This window comes from Pleurodeles waltl, chromosome 6, assembly GCF_031143425.1.
Source record: "Pleurodeles waltl isolate 20211129_DDA chromosome 6, aPleWal1.hap1.20221129, whole genome shotgun sequence".
Classification (NCBI taxonomy): Eukaryota; Metazoa; Chordata; class Amphibia; order Caudata; family Salamandridae; genus Pleurodeles; species Pleurodeles waltl.
This window is the reverse complement of record NC_090445.1, coordinates 1,222,343,199-1,222,364,543: the sequence shown is the minus strand read 5'-3', so window position 1 is coordinate 1,222,364,543 and position 21,345 is coordinate 1,222,343,199. Positions and strand designations below refer to the sequence as shown.

The 21,345-nt window shown below is 49.9% G+C and overlaps 1 protein-coding gene across 2 annotated transcripts in view; it reads right to left on the bottom strand.

Annotated features, from left to right (window-relative positions):
- Positions 1–21,345, bottom strand: part of ZSWIM8 (zinc finger SWIM-type containing 8) — a 2,332,791-nt gene that overhangs the window by 754,900 nt on the left and 1,556,546 nt on the right. The window lies entirely within an intron of this gene.

The following is a 21,345-nucleotide window of genomic DNA, read 5'->3' as shown; positions in this document are numbered from 1 at the left end:
ACGAGTCATGCAAAGCTCATGCAATACCACTGTAGTCACACAGGACTTACACACATAAAAAGTAAACAGTCAGTGAGACAAAAATAAAGGTACTTTATTTTAGTGACACAATTGCCAAAAAGTACCAAGGAGGTAAGTAACACACTAGATATATTCACTAGTAATCAGAAATAGGCATGGAAAGCAATAGAAAACAGTGCAAATAACATTGGGCAATAGTGACCCTAGGAGGTGACCAAACCATATACTAAAAAAAATTGAATGTGTTTGCAGGACCCCAACCTAGGTAAGTGGAATGTGTAGAGGGGAGCTGAGGGAACTAGGAACCCCATAGATAAGTACCAGAGTGCCCCCTAGTGACCAGGAAGGAAGGAGTAAGTTGCTGGATTTTCCTCAAGCCACCCAGAAGGAAGGAAAAGAAGAAAATGCAACTCAGAGACAAAACTGCAAGAAACAAGCGGTTGATATCTGAAGAGGAAGACCTGTGGAAGAAAGGGGCCAAGTCCAGAAGTCACAGAAGAGTCCAGTGGGGGCAGGAGGAGTAGGTCGACAGTGCGACCAAGATGGTCAGGAATGCATCCCTGGAGAAGGTGAAGAGTTCCTGGAGGATGCAGTCGACGTCCCATGCTGGATGGATGATTGCAGTCGGTCGGTGGAATGGAAAAGCCACCAAGAAGCCTTGGCAAAGGCAGAAGTCGCGCTGAAGCAAAAGTGGAGCTGCCAGGGACCAGCAAGGTCCAGGAGGACTCAAAGCATGGGGGAAGTCCTAGGGGGACCTCCAGCAATGCAGAGAGGCCACAGAACAAAAGGCAGCCCACACAGTTGACCCACTGGGAGAGGAACCAGGAGTCGCAGAGGAGCCCACGCAGCACAACTGGAGACGGGTCCCACGCTGCAGGAGAAGCATACAGAGGTCTGTGCGTTGCAGGAATGAGTTCTAAGGGCTGGGGCTACACAGAGCCTGACGATCCAGGGGAGGAGATGCCAACAAGCCTTGGTATCTGCAAGAGCTGTGGTGAACGTGGGTACTGTCCAGCTTGGGAAGGCAAGGGCTTACCTCCACCAAAGTTGGACAGCTGGCAGAGAGGACCACGAGGACTGATGCAGACCACCACCCGTGATATAGGGTACACGCAGCTCAGGACGAGAGGAAATCCACGCACCCGGTCGTCGTTGCAGTTGGTGCCTGCAGATGCAGGGAATTGACTCCTTCACTCCAAGGGAGATTCCTTCTTTCTTCTTGTGTAGTCTGAAGAATTGCCGCCCTCAGAAGACTTACAGCCGGGGAAATGTTGCAGAAGCTGGAAAGAGTCGTGGAAACATTGTTGCAAGCAGAGTCTTCGTCGTGGATACAGATTATCGGTTCCTGGAGGGTCCAGTCGTGGTTCCAGTGGCTAGAGGTTGAAGTAGAGGTTGCAGAGGAGTCCTGCTGGAATCTTGAAAGCCAAATCTGAGGACTGAGGACTATCTGAGAGACCCTAAATAGCCCTGAAAGGGGAATTAGTCACCTAGCCAGGTGACCACCTATCGGGAGGGGGCTCCGAGGTCACCTGCCTGATCTGGCCACTCAGATGCTCCCAGACGTCCCTGCTAACCTTGGATTCAAGATTGTAGAACCCAGGGACCCTCGGGAGGAGCTCTGAGCACTACCATTGGGGTGGTGATGGACAGAGGAGTGGTCACTCCCCTTTTCACTGTCCAGTTTTGCGCCAGAGCAGGGATTGGAGGTCCCTGAACTGGTCTAGACTGGCTTATGCACGGAGGGCACCAAATGTGCCCTTCACAGCATACCAGTGGCTTGGAGAGGCTACACCTCCCAAGCCATGTAGCACCTATGTCCAAAGGGAGAGGGTGTTACCCCCCCCATCTCCCAGAGGAAATCCTGTGTTCTGCTTTCCTGGCCTTGAGCAGCAGGAGGGCAGATACCTGTCTGAGGCGTGGAACCAGTTTGAGCTGCCTGGAAAATCCCACAAGGCTGGTAGGAGCATTCCTGGGGGTCCTCTAAGGAGCCCCCAGAGAGTATGGAATCATACTTCCAATACTGGCAACAGTATTGGGGTATGATTCCAAAATGTTTGATACCAAACATGTCTGGGTTCGGAGTTACCATTGTGTAGCTGGACATAGGTAATGACCTATGTCCAGTACACGCATAAAATGGCATCACCTCACTCATGAAGTCCAGGAAAATGGAACTGGAGTTCGTGGGGGCACCTCTGCTAGTGCAGGGGTGCCCTCTCACACAGGTACATGCACCCTGCCCTCTGGCCTAGGAAGGCCTACCATAGGGGTGACTTACAGTGACCTGGTGCAGTGACCTGTAGCGAAAAGGTTGCATGTACCCTTTCACGCAGGCTGCAATGGCAGGCCTGCAGATACACCTTGCATGTGCTCTCCATGGGTGGCATAATACATACTGCAGCCCATGGGGATCCCCTGCTACCCCAATGCCCTGGGTACCTGGGTGCCATATACTAGGGACTTACATGGGGGCACCAATTTGCCAAATGTGGGGTGTAAGTGATTCAAGTAACCAAGTTTAAAGGGGAACTGTGGGCGAGGTGCGCTACGCCAACCTGGCGAGGCCGCGGGGTGCCAGAACAAGAGCAGCTTAGACCCAGAGGAGGGTGCAGCTCTGTGGCAGGCTGGCCTGCCTTGCTGGTGAAGACAGCTGTGGCGGTGGGGTCCGGCCTGCGAATGTGAGTGTCCCCCGGTTTGGTGGAAAGGCCGGGGCCGGGCTGCAGAGCGCACAGTGTGGCCACATTGGTGAATCAAGGTGGCCTGCCGTTGCGAGGCAAATCAAAGCCTGAGGACTGCAGTGGAGTGAGGCCTCCAGCCCTGGACTACAGGTTGGTGCTGGCCCGGGGGGAGGGAGGGAGGTGATCGGGTGCTGTTGCGTACAAGACGGCGGAAGGCGGTACACTCAGGACCCAGGGGGGCTCCCTTGGGCCTGGGTGGTTAATGGCTCCCTGATCCTCCCCTCCCCACCTGCTGAAGGTGACGGGCAGAGCAACTGGGGGGTCAGCGCTGTAGTGGTTAGCAGGCTTTGCATGCTGGGACCACCTGCTTTGACTACGACGCCACGGCTGCAGCTGGAGGGACAACAAAGGGTGTTGAGCAGGTGCACTCGTGCCGGGACGGCTGAATCCTGCCTCCCTAAAGTTACATTCGGGCCTGATATAGACCCTGGATCTAATGTGATGCAGCTTGCTCTCTTTCAGTCCTGCTAGTGACATTTCCTAATAATCTGCGCCTTGGTGCTGAGGGAGCATTCGTGGATCACCCAGATATATCATGGATGGGGAATAACACGGTTAAGTACAAATCTGGAGGTCCAATAGAATGCTGAACAGTAATTAGTACCAAGAACTTTGGGACCCTCCATAAAGTTCCACAGGAATTTATTTCCCTAAAGTCAAGCGGGCGGAGGACGGTGCGCCCTGTGAGGGGTTGTGAAGGAGGCGTGATGCTGTGGGGCTCCCCAGTCTGGGGGAATCATGGTTCTGCCCTGGTGAGTGGTGATTGGTGGACCGAATAGCAGCAGACCCGGGGTCGTCGAGCCCTTGGTGAGCCTGCCTGTACAACTTGACGGTGCGGTGGGACCAGGGCGCTCTCTCCCCAGGGTGCATCTGCCTGGCAGAAATCCCCAGGGGATATGGGGCGCGACAGGCCCCCACATACTAAGGCGGCACAGATGAAAAGGGACCAGTACACCGCACCCAAGACGACGGGCACAGGCTCAGCAGTCAGACTGGCGCAGGAGGCGACGGGGCCGTTCCCCCCACCCAATATAGCGATGCTTCTGAAGGCAATCCAGGACTCAAGAAAGAAAGTAGTGTCCAAGGTTGACAGCGTCCGTGTAGACCTCTCCCTGGTGCATCAGGGCCTTAGGAGAGTGGCCAAGAGACTGAGGGGGACTGAGACTAGAATATCGACAACCGAGGATGCGGGGACCGCCCTCCAAACAGGAGTCTCCCAGCTTACCTCGAAGGTGTCCGGCCTGGAAGAAAGGGCAGAGGATGCCAAGAACCATTCTCGCAGAAACAGTCTTCATCTGGTGGGCTTGCTAGAGGAAATAGTAGGGGCGGCATGGAGGAACTCATGAAGACCTGGATCTGCTCTTGGGTACCTGAAGACAAGTTGTCACGCTACTTTGTGGTGGAGCAGGCACATCAAATGTTGATGAAAAAGCTCCCGCCTTGGGCTTCTCCCTGGTCTGTGATGATCTCACTTCTCAACTATAGGGACAGAGAAACTATTCTACGTGAGGCCCGGTCCCAGGCAGAGGTTCGGTACTCAAAATGAAAAAATCCAGATCATTCCGGACTATACTCGAGCTGTTCAACAAAGTCAACCCTCCTACGAAGAAGTTAAACAGAAACTGCATGTGCTGAATGTGCGTTACATGCTCCTTTCCCTGCCAAACTAAAGGTCATCTATGGTGCACCCACTCTCTTTTTTTAAACTTAGCAGCAGGCATGGGAGTGGGTGAGGGAACAGCAGCAGCTGCATCTTCGGAGTGGACAGGCAGTGGACGCGAGGCTCGGCCGCCGCGGCCTGCCAGGGAGGCCCGTGAGCACCGCCAGGGGTGCAGGAGAACGTTACACGACCCCCAGCCTTGTATGAACTGTTAATTGGAAAACGCAGTGCAAAAGATTGCTCAAACAATTCTTTATGCCAAATGCTAAAGATTGTTCAGAATTTTTGGTGCAAAGTAGCATACAGAGCACGGACAGAGATGTTCACAGCTACATGTATAAATGTTTGTAGATATGGTGTGTAAATAAGATATATGTTTGTATGTTTACGTTGTATGTTATGAGAATAAGACAAAGAGAGACAAACATTAAGGAACATTAATAAAAAGAAGGAAAAGAAATAAAATTCCACCAGTGATTAAATTATATTTTCACTGTTGACATATTAGAATATATATATATATCTATCCCCTCTGTGTAAGTTGATTTGTTGTATTGTTACATGGACCATATACGGCGGGGTTATGAGTGCTTCCCTAGATGATATAGATAGGGGTGCAGGAGAAGGCGCCCCTCAAGCTGGGGGGGGGGGGGGGGGTTTGGAGGGTGGTGGGCCTCGGTGATCCCGGCTCCGGGGGTTGAGCAGTCGACGGCAGAGACCCAGGAATCTCTGTCTGATACACTGGCCATATTTCACTCAAATGGAGGTCTACCCTGATCGTGGCCCTAAACGACCTGGATCCAAGAAACTAGAGCTGAAAATTGTAATATATACACTGATATTTGACTGGCTATGATTGTTTGTTGTTGTGGGTCACTCTAATCCCGAAAAAGGCCTGGGGAGATGAAGTACAGAAACTCTAGGGTGGGATTGGAGGTACTGGGTAGTCGCTCCCCCCTATCTTTCATCTGTTAAATCAAATGCAGCTGTCAGGCGAAGCATTCGTACATGGGTGGGAGTTATCCAAATGTAGTTTACAGAACACCTTCACAAGTTAATACAGTTATATAATGGTTATTGTAAGGGCGACCGATGCTTCTAGGGAAGAAGTGTGGGGGGCGAAAGTTGGGGGGGCAGGGGTATTGTTTTTTTTAATTAAGGTTTTTTCTACAGATTGTTCTCTTGAAGTTCACATGATGAATATGTGTATTATTGATGCTCACTACACATGTTCAGCTGAACTGAGGCAGACACTGTGTTCATGGTCCGATGCCCCCGTGGGTCGTCCTCTGTCCATTGGGAAGCCTCACGGGCTACACATGTCAATCCCTGTACTTACAATAATTTCTGTAATCTCAAGGAACGTTAATGGGCTGCTGGACTGCATTAAACGGACAGCAGTCCTCCAGTTCATAAAAAAGCACTCCCTGGGGGGAGGTCCTATTGCAGGAGACACATCTAATAGGGACCCGGTGCTCCTTCCTAGGGTGCTTTGGATATGACAGTGTTTACCATTTAGGCTTTGCGCAGGGATCCAGAGGAGTAGCCCTACTGCTGCACAAATCTACTCCGCTGACAAAGGTTCATGAGGACCCCCTTGGGGAGGTACATTGGTGTAGAGGATCAGATAGAGGCCAAGCAACACAATCTGGTGTCCTGCTATACTCCCCCACAACCTTTGCAGCCCACGTCTAAGGCACAAGGATCACTCTTGGCGGCGCTCCCCGCCGGATTCACTCTGGTGGGGGAGACTTCAATATAGTTCGGGAACCAATCTGGGATGTCTCGGCAGGGCCCAGTCCCAGCCGACGCATCCAGTCTGCAAGCTTAAAAACCTGGGCAGACTCTTGCTCATGGGGTCTCTGTGATGCATGACGGGTCTGGCGTCCAGAGGAACGTGCCTACCCCCACCGATCTCCTGCTCATCACACTAAAGCCCAAATAGGCCTCATATGGGCGCCGGCAACGGACGTGATGAATCCAAGATCTGTTCGGATCCTTCCTAGGGGCATAGCAGACCAGGCTCTGATTTTACCAGATTGAGGTGTGGTGCACCACGCACAGCAGCCAACTTGGAGACTTAACGCCTGGTACTTGAAGTCCCCTGAATGTGTCAGTTTTGCAGAGGGGGGAAATTGAAGCTTTCTTCTGCTGTAACGAGGGCTCACTAAACTCGAGGGCAACGCTTTGAGCGGCATGGAAACCTACAATGCGGGGCATACTCAAAAGCTACATCCGTTGATGGGAGCGGCATACACCTTGAAAACAGGATACTAGAGTTAGAGAGACAGGCACGACACTTAGAAACACATGTGATACACCGTTAGCTGGTGCTGGCACGGACTGAACTGCGCCAAGAAAAGCTGATTTATGCTTCCCGAGGGTGCCTGCAGAAACATGATAAAATATGGGGTAAATGGTGAGGCTATCATGGTGTATTATTGTAATGCTACTGTCAATGCAGGACTTGTAATGTAATTTGAAATGTAATTTGAGATTTGATATGTAGACTTAATGTTGCCAACCTTGGAACATGATGTGTGTACACTATTTTCAAAACTAAATAAAAATTGGGTTATTAAAAAAAAAACAAGTATGGCCTCAGATTCTTCAAGGCCCAGACCACAGCAAAGGCCTCCCTTTCTATGGCTGACCAATGAACGCTTTTCCCTGGGGGTCAACCTTCTTCTTATAAAAACTATATATTAGTCCTGGCCTTCAGTGTTAAGTTGTATTAAAACTGCCCCAGCCCCTACCCCAGAAGCATCTGCCTGAACTATGAACTGAACTGCTTGGAATAGTCAGGGAGTCTTAAAATAGGTGCAGAGCACATGGCCTGTTTAAGATCCTCAAAAGCTATTTGACAGCTAGCTGTCCATAAGACTTTCTTGGGAATTCTCTTGAGGTGAGGTCATTAAGAGGGGCCACAATGGAACCATAGTTCTTAATAACCTCCTGTAATACCCTGTGAGTTTGAGTGCGTGTGTGTGTGTGGGGGGGGGGGGGGGGGGGGGGGGGGGGGGGGAGGGGGAGAGCCCAATCCAAAATGGTTTGGATTTCCCCTGTAGTGCTTGATTCCGGCCTCCACCTACCAGGTGGCCCAGATATACAACCTTCCCTTACCCTATCTGACACTTTGAAGCCTTGATAGTGAGGCCTGCTTTTTGCACAGCCTCCAAAATATTCCACAGGTGGACCAGGTGAACCTCCCAGGTGGAGCTAAAGACAGCTATATCATCTAGATAAGCTGAACTATAGGCTTCCACTCCTTAGAGGACTGTATTCACCAGCCTCTAAAATGTGACAGATGCATTTTTCAGACCAAAGGTGATCGCTGTAAAGTGATAATACCCTCCAATTGTTGAAAATCCTGCCTTTGGTTTAGCATCATCTGATAATTTGATCAATATCCTGCAGTCAAATCAAATGTGCTCAGATACTTGGCAGGTGCCAGTGTATCTATCAGCTCATCTGCCCTAGGCTTAGGATGAGCATCTGTCTTTGTGACAGTGTTGAACCCTCTATAGTCAACACAGAACTGTATTTCCCTTTTTCCATTCAGAGAGTAAGATTTTGGGTCCAACACCACTAGGCTAGCCCAGGGCCTGGCAGAGTGCTCAACGACTCCTAGGTCCAGCATCCTTTGAACTTCTGCTTTGATGCCGTCTCTAACATGATCAGGTTGCCTATAGATTTTACTTTTTAAAGGCAAACTGTCCCCTGTATCAATCGTGTGTTCACACCAAGTGCTCTGACCAGGTGTTAGAGAGAACAGTTCTGAGAACTGTTCAGGCAGGTTCCTGCAGTCTTCTTTCTGTGCCTCAGAAAGGCAGCCCATCAACTGAGCCATCAGCTGCAGTTTTGGAGAAGAGGTCAGGGAGAGGGTCACTCTCTTCCTCCTGTCCCTCAAAAGTGGCAATGAGCGGGGTCATGTCAGCCTGTCATAGTAGGGCTTCAAGCGGTTCACATGAAGCACCCTGAGGGGGCTTCTGGGAGTGCCTAGGTCCACCAAATAGGTGACCTCACCCTTCTTTTCTACTACTGTGTGGGGACCACTCCATTTGTCTTAGAGTGCCCTGGGGGCCACAGGCTCCAGGACCCACACCTTATGCATTGGCTGGTAAACAGTCAGAACAGCTTTCTGGTCATGCCACGGCTTATGCAGTTCTTGGCTGGCCTGAAGGTTTTTAGTGGCCTTTTTCGTATACTCTGACATCCTTGATCTGAGGCCAAGTACATGGTCCACTGTGTCCTGTTTAGGGGACTTGAGAGGTTGCTCCCTGCCTTCCCTTACAAGAGGACCCCTAACCGGGTGCCCAAAAAGAAGTTCAAAGGGGCTGTAGCCCACTCCCTTCTGAGGGACCTCTGTAGGCAAAAAGGAGCATTGGCAGTAGGACATCCCATCTCCTCCTGAGTTTTTCGGAGAGTCCCATGATGATGCCTTTCAGAGTTTTATTCAATCTCTCTACCAGACCTGTGGATTGGGGGTGGTGAACTTGTAAGTAACAAAACAAAAAAATTATGGATTAAACCCAGATCTTTGTGACTGGGGGTGAATGTTTGCATTGTTCAGCATCCTGTCCAACATCTGTTCTTTTTGCATTTGTTGCCCCAAGTGAGAAGGGTATGCCCAGATGTGGTTCCCATGCTCACTGCACCACTGGATTCAAGCTAGCCTAGCTGAGAAGGGCGATAGCTTGAAACCGGTCCTATGATGCTTATTTCCGGTCCAGGGAGGGCCTGGCTTGGCAGTTCGGGCTGGACTGTTCCCATGAGGAAAAGGGTCAAGACTGACTTGCATATGGCTGGGTCCAAACTGGGGTGGCGTGGTGAGCAAAAAAACGATGGATTCAACCCAGATCTTAGTGACTGGAGATTAATGTTTGCATTGTTCAGCATTCCGTCCATCATCTGTTCTTTTTAAACCTGTAAGTAACAACATATTCCTTCCACATTGATTTAGGTATGCAGACATGAAGTTTGTACCCGTCTAATACCACCTCTTTAGGAAAGCTTACTCTTGAGAAAATTCCTAGGAGGGCCTTTGCCACTGCAGGAGTTGTAGTGGTCATTAGAGGAATAGCTTCCGGGTACCTGGTGGCATGGTCCACCACCACCAGAATCAATATATTCACCGAGGCTGTAGGTGGGTCTAGGGGGTCAACAATGTCCTTTCAAACGAAACCCCAACCACTGGATGTGGAATTAAGGGGGCCTCTGGGGTGCCACCTGTCTTGACACTGGCTTGATAGGTGACACAGGAACCCCTTAGTGTCTTCTGATATGTGGGGCCAGTGAAAGTGAGGGACAAGTCTGTTCCAAGTCTTACTTTGAGCCAAGTGACCTGGCAGGGCAATGTCATGTGCCAGGGACAACAAAAATTCTCTGTAGTCAAAGAAACTTTATTTCGGCTACAAGAGCCATAAAAGCGCATAGCAGCAATAAATACAAACAAATACACAAGGTAATAAATATAACAATACATAAAATAATAAAAATGAAATAAAGATAAAATACACTCACACAGTGCGATGGGACAGTCTAGTTGGAATCATTAAACAGATAAGAATATCCCTCTGACAAACCAGCTAGCTCCGAGGAACTTGGCAATGGCAATCACTAGCGTTGGCCTAGTGTCTGATCTGAGGATTCGCAGGGCTATTTCAGAGCTGCGGACGCCCACAGTCTACATGCCGGGGCCAGCCATTTCCTACGTGAGGCGGTGTACGCGGGACAGACAAAAAGGACACGAGGGAGATTCTTGACGGGGGCTTTGCAGGATGGACAGGCGGTTGATTCATTGTGTGACCAGCGGCTGGTGAAAAGTCTTAATGGTAATGTTCCAATGCGGAGCTGAAAATACAGTTTCCTTTCCCTTGGGACTGTGATTATGTCCCAAAAAGCCTCATACTTGGATGTCTCTTTTAAGTTAACAAAGTCACAGGATAATGTAGTGTGAAGTGCAGCCCCTATATCTTCGTGATCTGCTATTTGCCAATATAGTTTCTTTAATTCGCTTTTCGAGGGAAAGACGGAGGTGGTTGGTGAATTCCAGAGTTCACTGAGCCCGAGTGAGTAGAATGACCCCTTGATGTATCGTAGCCAGGGGATTCTGTGAAGATGATCAGCTTTTAAAATGACCTGCAGGGCTTCAGTAAAGGTTTCAAGCTCTGGAGAAGTCCAGAGACGCCGCCAGTACAGCAGAGGGCGTAGGCGGGCTTTATGACCGATGCGTTTTATGCCAAGATCCTTAAAAAGGGGGAACAGTGGAGTGCTTGGCGGAAGGGACACAAGGTTTCTCAGGAAGTTGTTCTCTGCGATGGTTATGTCTTGGAGTTTAGCATAACCCCATAGTTCGGCCCCATAAAGAGCTGAGGTCACAGCCTGGGCTTCATATATCTGTATTGCTGGGCGAATTGGTTTTGTGTGTGAGAGGTGAAAGTTTTTTTATAGTACCCCTGTTGGTTGCTTTAGTTTTAAGGCTTGCATTCCTATGTGTGATTTCCAAGACATGTTGTCAGTCAATGTTATACCCAGGTAGCTAAAAATGCCCACCTTCTCAAGTGTGGTGCCCTCTAGTGTAAACTTCCCTCTAAAAGATCTATGGGGATTAAGGGTCATTAGTTTTGTTTTAGAGGCATTGATTTCAAGTCCCCGCGTTGAGCAGAATTTCTCAAAACACGTTAGGAGTTTCCTTAGTCCACTAGGGGTCTTGGATATCAAGAGAGTATCATCTGCAAAGAGCAAGACGGGGATTTTTTGTGTGCCAAGTGATGGTGCGTCAGCCTCCACTCTAAGCAGGGAAGAGACAATTTCATTGATATAGAGAGAGAAGAGGGTCGGGCGAGGACACACCCTTGCCGCACACCCCTTGATACATGGATTCTATCAGTTAGTTGACCCTTGTTGTCCCACCTAACTCGTGCGTAGTTGTCCTCGTGGAGACGTATCAATATTGCTAGGATATGTTCCGGGATTCCCATTCGGGAGAGAGTGTCCCATAGCTTGTTGCGAGGTACTAGGTCAAAAGCAGACTTTAGATACACAAAAGCTACAAAAAGGCTCCCTTTGCCAATAAGCACTGTTTTCCAGTATAGAAATAGGAACCTGAGGGCTTGATCAGTGGTAGATATTTACTTCCGGAAACCAGCTTGGAGGGGACTAAGGATATCATATTCGGTCATCCAGTCTTCGATCTTTCCCAAGAGGCAGTGGCAGAAGACTTTTTGCACACAGTCAATTAGACTAATTGGTCTATAGTTGCAGGGAAGTGATCTGTCGCCGTTTTTAAAGATTGGGATAACAATAGCCCCTTTCCAGGACTCTGGGATAGGCGCCCCAGATGCTATAGCGTTCGCTATGATGGTGAGGTAACTTGACCAGGATGCTATGTTGGTTGAGAACAGGTCTGCTGGGACACCATCCGAGCCAGGCGCCCTGCCGCATTTTATGGTGCCTAGGGAGTAAGTTATGTCACTTTGAGAGAACAACTGGGGTACTTCTTTGGTGGGTGCTAAAGAAGTATTTAGGCAGGGGTCTATGCGGACAGGAGTGGGGCTATCATGGTCATGGGAGTACAGCCTGCTAAAATGATCTACCCAGTCTTTCGGGGCAATGTTGGTTGTAATGTCCAATCCACTGCTTTCTGGGCCTTGCGCGACAGACTACAGTTCCTCTCGCGGACAGCGTCACTAAGTGCTGTCCACCACTTGTCATCTTGGTCACGCTTGGCTTTGCGTATGGCTGACTTGTAGGACTTTCTAGCTAGGCGGATGGCAGTGGCATCCTTGGATTTAATAGCTTGGATTAAGCGCTTATTTAAGGACCGACACATTTTATTGAACCAGCGGTGCCTACCTATGGGTCTCTTGCCATCATGGGCTGGGGATATTAAGAAGTGGGCTGCGATATCCCTGAAGCATGAGGTGTGGATTAAACTTATTTCCTTATAGGGGATTGCGGGACCCACCTCTAGGTTCATTAATGTAGTCTTTAGGGTGTTATTGGCTGCGTTGATGAGTGCGGGCCGAGCCACAATCTTGTCTCACTTTAGGTGTTGTTTGTCGTTAGCCAGGCTGATACCCTGTGGTGCTGCTACTGAGGAGTTAATCATGGGCAAGAGGTCGCCCAAAGCTAAAGTGTGAACAGAGAGAGGATTATGATCACTTTCAGTTCTTTCAACAATCGTCATATCGATGACTAGGGGCCATAATCTTATGTCGAATAGACAGTAGTCGATTCTGCTGGTGTGGTTGGTTTTGTTGAATGTGTGATGGCCTTTGGTGTCCGATTTGGTTCTGCCATTTAACGCCCTGAGCCCAAATTCCATGGTCAGTGACTTAACTTGGACAGCAACCTGCGTCCATCTCTTGATGGGTGGAATGGACAGGGCGGGGATAGACCAAGTTCTATCCTCCTGGTCTGTGGACCTGAGATCATCCCAGTCTAGAGGTTTGAATGTGACATTAAAGTCACCTGCCACAATGGTTTTATGATGGCGGGGGCAGTTTTGCAAAAGGGCTGCCAGGTCACAAAGGGTTTTGGAGACTTGACCCCCCCCGACCCCTCGGGTGTAGATATTGAAAATGTTCACAACAGTGCCAGGCCCAAATGATAAACGAAGACCTAACAGGTCGGGAGAGTCGGTGGGTAGCTGTAATATATGACAGTTAAGTGATGTTCTGATCCTAATGGTTAAGCCTCCTGAAGGCCTGCCTCTAGTACTAGGCACGGCAGGGATATGGAAGTTTGAATAGCCTGTTCGAAAAAGTGGATCGGTTGACCTTGTCTCTTGAAGAAGACATATGTCATGTTCATCAATAAAAGAGGTGAAGGATGGAAGAGGGAGGATAGATTTCAAACCTGCCACGTTCCATGAGACAAGTCGTACCCCAGTGAGCGGTTGAGCAATCCTGTCTAGATGCCTGGTATTTGCATGATTAGCTGCCAGAGGTTGATTTGGCAGGTGTGGTTGAGTCGGAAGAAGTGGATCATTACCGATATTGGTCAGTGAGAGCTGGAGTGAGTGGTGATGTTCCTCTAGTGGAGCTGGCCTGGCCCTGGTGGGGGAAGTGCTTGCAGGCTTAGCTATCGGTTCTTGATTTGGTGGGTAGTATTCCTGCAAGATGAAAGATGCAGTATTGTCATATTTGCACAGTGAACTGTCAAAGGTCTTGGGGAATATATCGTGAATGGGAGAGAGAATACTTGCACTGGCAGTGTTAGGGATTGCAGCAGACCTTGGGGTGATTGATATTAGTTGGCTGCGTGGTATTTCAGCATAGGTTTTGGATGAAGCTTTAAGTCAATCGTTCTCGCCAAGGGTGGATACATTATTTGCTGGGCAGTAGCTCGGACGATCCCCATAGTGCGTAGGTGGCCTCGGGTATTTGAACTGGATGCGCGAATGTGCAGGTGGGCTTGTTCTTGCATCTAGGGCCACCAAATTGTCCACCATGGTCCCGTCCGTGAGTGGCAGTTTTAAAATGTCAAAATGTGTTCCCGGGTCTGTCCATCTTGCTACATTGATTATGTCCTCGCGTATTACAGAGCGACAGCCTCTTACATGGCAAATCTAATGGATTGCCTTGTTTTTAATAGAGTCTGCCCCTTCCTTATGTGTCGATGTGTTTAATTTGGGGACGTTGACCATTAGAACTACATTGCCTGATTGAGACCAATTATTGGCAGGCTGTGCAGAGTATTTTGGGGCCGTACTGCTCATGAGTTTGGGGATTTTTTTGTGATGGTCTTCTAGTGTGTTTCCTGCGCCTAAACTGTTGTGCAAAGGAGGCTGGAGTAAGTTCTTAGTCTTAGCACCAACTGGGACGAGGCCATCACGGCTGGGTGCTGAAAGAATGGGCAGATTCATCATGGGGCCTGGTAGGGTTGGGCTCTGGGTAAGATTCATGGTGGTCGTGTCATCTGCAAGAGTTAACTGTTTTACTACTGCAATTAAGGAGTTAACCATGAGCTTAAGTTCTAGTACTTCCTTTTTTAAATCTTGTATGCATTGAATGTGCTGTGGGTTAATGTGAGTTGAGTATGTGCTTGCGGGTGCTAGCCCATCCACCCTGATACCTGGGTCGATGTCGTCATGTGATTCTGGGGTGTTAATTAGCGGGTTAAAGCGGTTGCTACACTGAATGAAATCGTTAGGGTCCAGTGGTAGCTCCTTCACTAGAGATGGAGCAGTGTGGGTGATAACATTCCTGCCCTCTCCCTGTCCTGTAGTGGCTGTGTCTTGTTGCCCGCGTTTCACGAAGATTTAAGCAATTTTCTTTGGGCCAGCCCTCCTATTAGTTGAGAAGTGCTTCCCCCCCAGTGCTGTTAGAATTATTTCCCTGAGGAGTAGTTAAAATGTCCTTGTATTCACCTAAAAGAGAGTCAATTCTGTCCATAACGCAGTTACTAGCAGCATGCTTGTGTCTTTTCCGCTTAGCTTTTAGCACAGCCCGTGCCCCAGCCTCTATTGCTTTCCTTTTACCCATCTGGGATGGTTATTGGTGATGAAACGTTCTATAGAGTATCAGTATAATGGTGCAACCTACGGGATGGCACAGTATTGGCAATAGCGCATAGAGCTAAAATCAATGATGTCTACTTGAATAGTCAATGTTGGGGGGGTGGCCCAGCCCAGCCTCTTCCGGGCTCCGACGGGCGTGGACGAGCCCGCCCTTGGCCCGGGCTTCGCCAGTGCGCGTCCCGCACAGCGAGGTGCCCCCTCTCGATTTATAGCGCTTGTTGGTGTCAAGTGGGTGCAGGTGCAGGTGAAATTGTCTGCCTCCTGGGGCCTCAAAGCATCTCGGGATATGTAGTCCCTCTCAAGTCTTTTAGCGCGTCCCGCGCAGCGAGGTGCCCCCAAGCGCTTTATAGCGATCGTTGGTGTCAAGTGGGTGCAGGTGAAAATGGCCGCCTCCTGGGGCCTCAAAGCAGCTTGGGATATGTAGTCCCTCTCAAGTCTTTTAGCGCGTCCGCACAGCGAGGTACCCCCACGCGCTTTATAGCGCTTGTTGGTGTCAAGTGGGTGCAGGTGAAAATGGCCATCTCCTGGGGCCTCAAAGCAGCTTGGGATATGTAGTCCCTCTCAAGTCTTTAGCGCGTCCCGCACAGCGAGGTGCCCCCACGCGCTTTATAGCGCTCGTTGGTGTCAAGTGGGTGCAGGTGAAAATGGCCGTCTCCTGGGGCCTCAAAGCAGCTTGGGATATGTAGTCCCTCTCAAGTCTTTAGCGCGTCCCGCGCAGCGAGGTGCCCCCACGCGCTTTATAGCGCTCGTTGGTGTCAAGTGGGTGCAGGTGAAAATGGCCGCCTCCTGGGGCCTCAAAGCAGCTTGGGATATGTAGTCCCTCTCAAGTCCCCCCCCTGAAGGAGTCTGATCCAGCTCTCCAGTGAAAGTATCTGAACGGAGTCAACCACAGAGCAAGCCAACAGCTCCTTCAGTTCACGAAATGTCTTGACTTGCAAGCCATGCTGCTGGCGCCCGGCCGGCTAGGGGGGGCTCTGGGGGGCAGGGCTGCAGCTCCCGTGCTGCTCCGAAGGGGCCTCAGCTGCTTTTTCTACCGGCACTGCACAGCCCCCGTCTCGCCCCTCTCCTCAGGCTGCCTCCACCAGCTGCTCCTGCGGTGAGTGTGTCCTTGGTCAGTCACAAAGCTGCTTTGGTTCCATTCACCCACTTAAACTCTCTTTGATTTAAAGAAAACTTTTTTCCATTTCCTACATGATAACTTCAAAGACAGTTTCCCAACGCTTTCCTCAAAGACTGTTTTTGTATAATTTACAGCTTTTGATCCTTATATCTGGTTGTCTAAGTCTTGTGAAATATTTTTCTGTGTTTATCGTCCTCCTATGTTATTTGATTTGGAAATGTACAGTTGTTGATTTCTTAATTGTGGTACTGTTTTGCTGCTTGCTACACATATATTTTATGCATTTTATCTGAGGTACAATGAGCTGCTTTTTTCCGACTCCCAAGGGGGAAAGATGCCTCCTCGCAGGGACCAGTTTCATCCGGTGGGTCAGGCTGCGTGCGCCTGACGAGAGTTCAGACACCTGTAGGCAATGGCGTCTGTCCGCTCTCTGATTCCCTACGACCGTCTCGTCTTAGACGGAAAACTAAAACGTAGCATTGGAGAGATGCGCGTCAGAACTCTCTGTATTACGGAGGTAATACCAATCTCCTGGTGGCAACAGGCTTGGGTTCCCTTGGCTCTGAATACAGAAGGGTGCCTTCCCAGTACACCTTGTGGGTGCCACTGACATCCCCTGGTTCTTGAAGGACAGCTTTCTGCCTCAAGCCCTCCAGCATGGGACAAGTCCTTTGTGCCACACTGAATTCTTCTCTAGCAGACTCCCCTGCACCTAAGAGCTCAGCTGTATCAGCCTTCAGCTCCTCAGGTGTAGGTTCTGCCAAGGGAGCAGATTCCTCCTCCTCAAAGGGGGCATCTTCACTGGAGGGTGGGGTAGGGGCCACCTTTTGGCCCTTTCTACCCTTGGGTTTTGGAAGCTCTTGGGCCATTGTTCCAGGCTCAAAGTTTCCATGATCTTTTTGCCTCTTGGCGTGTGCTCTGGTCAGGGCAGAGATAGTCCCTGGGATGCCCAGCATTGCTGCATGGCCCTCTAACTCCACTTCAGCCCAAGCTGAAGTCTCCGATTCGTTCCCTAGTAAACACTCTACAGGTAGGTCTATGGACACAACAACCTTCTTTGGACCAGTAACCACACCCCCCATCTGAAATCAACAACTACCATGGGGTGACATACTGTGTTGTTATGAGCATCCATCACATGGTACTGGTGTCCAAGTAGGTGTTGCTCAGGGGACACCAGTGTTTCAGCCACTATAGTGACACTGGCACCTCTGTACCTGTAGGCCTCTGTCTCAACACCATTTATCAAGGGCTGCTGCCTGTACTTATCCATATTAAGGGGAAAGGCAGCAAGGGTGGCAAGCTCAATGCCCCCATCAGAGACTAATACAGCCTCTGTTGTCTCTCTAACTAGACCAGCCCCAACTACACTTCCTAAAGTGAGCCCAACTACACCTTTGGATTGATTATTGTTAGCAGACCCACCACTACTGCTGTTGCTAAGGGCACTAGAAGTAGGAGTGGGGTTTGTAGTGGTGGGTGGGCTTGGTGCCTTTCTTAGGGCTGGAGCTGTCTCCTGGTCAACGACCTTTATTTTTGCAAATATAGCACCAAGGCTTTTTAACATGGGAAGAAGAGGAAGAGGTTTTCAACCGACCCCCAGAAGAGTTTTGTGGGCCTGAAGAAGACTCCATAGTTTTGTCTTTGTCCCCACCTTTGTCTTGGGACTTAACTGCTTCATTTTTCTTGCAGTCACCCCCTGTGTGAGCTTTTCTGCTCACCCTAGTTCTGACCAATTTGTCTGCCTTGTTTCCCCAATTCTTGGGGAGAGGTCAGATCCAAGTATTGGTGCAACAAATCAGATACACAGTTGTTCAAAATATGCTCTCTCAAGATATGATTGTATAAGCCCTGATAGTCACTGACTTTGCTGCCATGTAACCAGCATTCCAAAGCTTTAACAGAACAGCCCACAAAGTCTACCCAATCTTGGGAATACCCTTCCCTGGTCTCCCTGTACTTGATTGTATATTGCTCAGCGGTGAGACCAAATCCATCTAAGAGTGCAGATTTCAAAACTGAATAGTTATCAGCATCTTCCTCCTTGACAGTGAGAAGTCTATCTCTCCCCTTGTCAGAGAAGGAGAGCCATAAGATTGCAGCCCACTGTCTCTGATGTACCCTTTGTACCTTTCAGGCTCTCGCCAGAGCAGTGAACCACTTGTATATGTCATCCCCCACCTTGTAGGGGGTGAACAACCCTGTTTAGATTTCTGGAGTCAAAAGAGTCCTCCCTGTCTCTGGGCTCCCTGAAACTAAAGCTGCTGCCACAATGGGGTACTAACCCCAAACCCTGGCTGTGTCTCTGTGTCTCTCTCTCTCTCTCTCCCCACTGCCAAGGCCTACCTATCTAGGGCTAGCTGCTGCACGCTCAGCCTCCTCCAGTCTCAGCTGCCTGAGTTCCCTATCTAGAGAGTCTTTACCTGGAGTTGAGCATTGTCTCCCACTCAAAGACTGAGGTGACATGAGAGTAAGCAGAAGAGGATTTGTCCCTATTCTTAGTGACCCTCTCAACTATCCCTCTGGGCACAAAGGGGTGCCTGCTGGTATGGCTTCCCTTTCCACTACCTGAAGTGCTCCCAGCTAGATTAGAGGGTTTACTAGGGACTCTGTGATCCTCTGAGGGACACTACTGACCCTCATCATCTCCAAACCCTGTCTTTCTAACACTGGGGGGCTAGAGTCTGCATCTTCCTCCTCCTCTTCCTCCTGGCTACCAGCATGGTCCTGGTCATCCTGGAGCAGCAGGCCCAGAAGAAGACTCATCTTAGGGTTCTTCTCTGCCTTCAATTTTCTCTCAGCACACATCTCCCTTAGTTCCTGGAAGGTCAGGTTCTTATAGGGAAAATCCATGGCTTGAGATGTGTAATGTAGATTGGTGTAGGATCCCTAACTACTCTAACTTTGTCTCCCCAAATAAGTTTGGAGAAAGGACTATGGCTAGACCCCCAGCTTACCCAAACTTAAGAGACTAACTCCCTGACACTAAGTACAATGTGTACCCCTAGTCAGTAAGTGGTAAGTGGAAAGTACCAAGTGACAGAGTGGTAAAGAAATTGAAAGTGCTTATCCCACCGCTGCACCAACAATGTAGTAAGCTGCCTGGTGTGTGGTGGGTACCTAAGATACTTACACCAGGTCCAGGTATCCCCTAATGTTGTAGTTTAGGCAGTGTCTAGAAGCCAGGTTCTCCATAGGTAGCTGTGGATGAGCAGCCAAGGCTCATCTAGGAGACATGCAAAGCTCATGCAATGCCACTGAGTCACACAGCACCTACACACATGAAAGAAAACACTCAGTGTTACAAAAATAAAGGTACTTTATTTTAGTGACACAATTACCAAAATGTACCTGAGAGGCAACCCTCCAATAGGAGGTAAGTAACACACTATATATGTACACTGGTAATCAGAAATAGGCATAGAAAGCAACAGAAAACAGTGCAAATAGCAATAGGCAATAGTGACCCTAGGGGGACCCCAAACCATATATTTAAAAAAATGGAATGCAAATGCAGGACCCCCACCTAGGTTAGTGGAATGTGTGGAGGGGAACTAGGAAACCCCAAAAGCAAGCACCACAGTGCCCCGCAGTGACCAGGAAGAAAGGAATAAGTTACAGGATCTTCCCCAAAACCCCCAAAAGGAAGGAAAAAAAAGAAAATGCAACAACCAGACAAGACTGCAAGAAACAAGCAGTGGATTCCTGAAGAGGAAGGCCTGTGGAAGAAGGGGATTAAGTCCAGAAGTCACAGAAAAGTCCAGTGGGGGCAGGAGCCACTACCCAACCGGCTGTGGTTGCAGGAGTTGGTAGACGGTAGGATGAAGACGATCAGGAATACAGCCCTGGAGAAAGTGAAGATTTTCTGGAGGATGCAGACGACATCCCACGCCGGATGGATGACTGCAGTCGGTCAGTGGCGTGGAAAGCCACCAACAAGCCTTGGAAAAGGCAGAAGTCGTGGTGAAGCAAAAGTGGAGCTGCAGGAGACCTGCAAGGTCCAGGAGGACTAAATCCATAGGGGTAGGCCAAGGGGGGCCCTCAGCAAGGCAGAGAGTTCACAGAAGAAAAGGCAGCCCTCATAGGAGATCCACTGGGAGAGGAACCAGGAGTTGCAGAGGAGTCTACGCAGCACAATTAGAGAAGGGTTCCACGCCGCAGGAGAAGCACGCAGAGGGCAGTGCATCGCAGGAAGGAGTGCTGAGGGCTGGGGCTACAAGGAGCCTGAAGATCCCTTAGAGGAGATGCCAACAGGCCTTGGCAGCTGCATGAGACACAGTGCACGGGGGTACTGCCCTGCGTGGGAAGGCAAGGGCTTACCTCCACCAAAGTTGGTGAGCTGGCAGAGAAGACTATGAGGACTACTCCAGACCACCACCTGTGATATAGGATTCAAGCAGCTCATCATGAGACGAGATCCACGCAGCCGGTCTTCGTTGCAGTTGGAGCCTGAGGATGCAGGGGAGTGACTCCTTCACTCCAAGAGAGATTCCTTCTTCCTTCTTGTGCAGCCTGAAGACTTGCCGCCCTCAGAGGATGCACAGCTGGGGAAATGTTGCCGAAGCTGGAAGGAGATGTGGAAACAGTGTTGTAAGCAGAGCTTCGTCGTGGGTGCAGATTGACGGTTCCTGGAGGGTCCAGTCGTGGTTACAGTGGCTAGAAGTCGAAGTAAAAGTTGCAGAGGAGTGCTGCTGGGATTCTGCAAGCCGAATCTGAGGACCCACCCAAGAGAGACCCTAAATAGCCCTGAAACGGGGATTGGTCACCTAGCCAGGTGTCACTTATCAGGAAGGGGGATCTGATATCACCTGCCTGACCTGGCCACTCAGATGCTCCCAAAGGTCCCTGCTAACCTTGAATTTAAGATGGCAGAACCCAGGGACCCTCTGGAGGAGCTCTGGGCATCACCCCTGGGGTGGTGATGGACAGGGGAGTGGTCACTCCCCTTTTCATTGTCCAGTTTTTCAACAGAACAGGGACTGGAGGTCCGTGAACCAGTGTAGACAGGTTTATTCATGGAGGGCACCAAATGCGCCCTTCAAAGCATATCAGTGGCTTGAGGAGGCTACCCCTCCCAAGCCATGTAACACCTATTTCCAAAGGTAGAGGGTGTTGCCCCCCCCCCCCAAAGGAAATCCTTTATTCTGCCTTCCTGGGCTTGAGCTGTTCAAGCAGCAGGGGCGCAGAAACCTGTCATAGGGGTGGAACTAGCATGGGCTGCCCGGAAAAGCCCAGAAGGCTGGTAGCAGTAATGCTGGGGGTCCTCTAAGGAGCCTCCAAA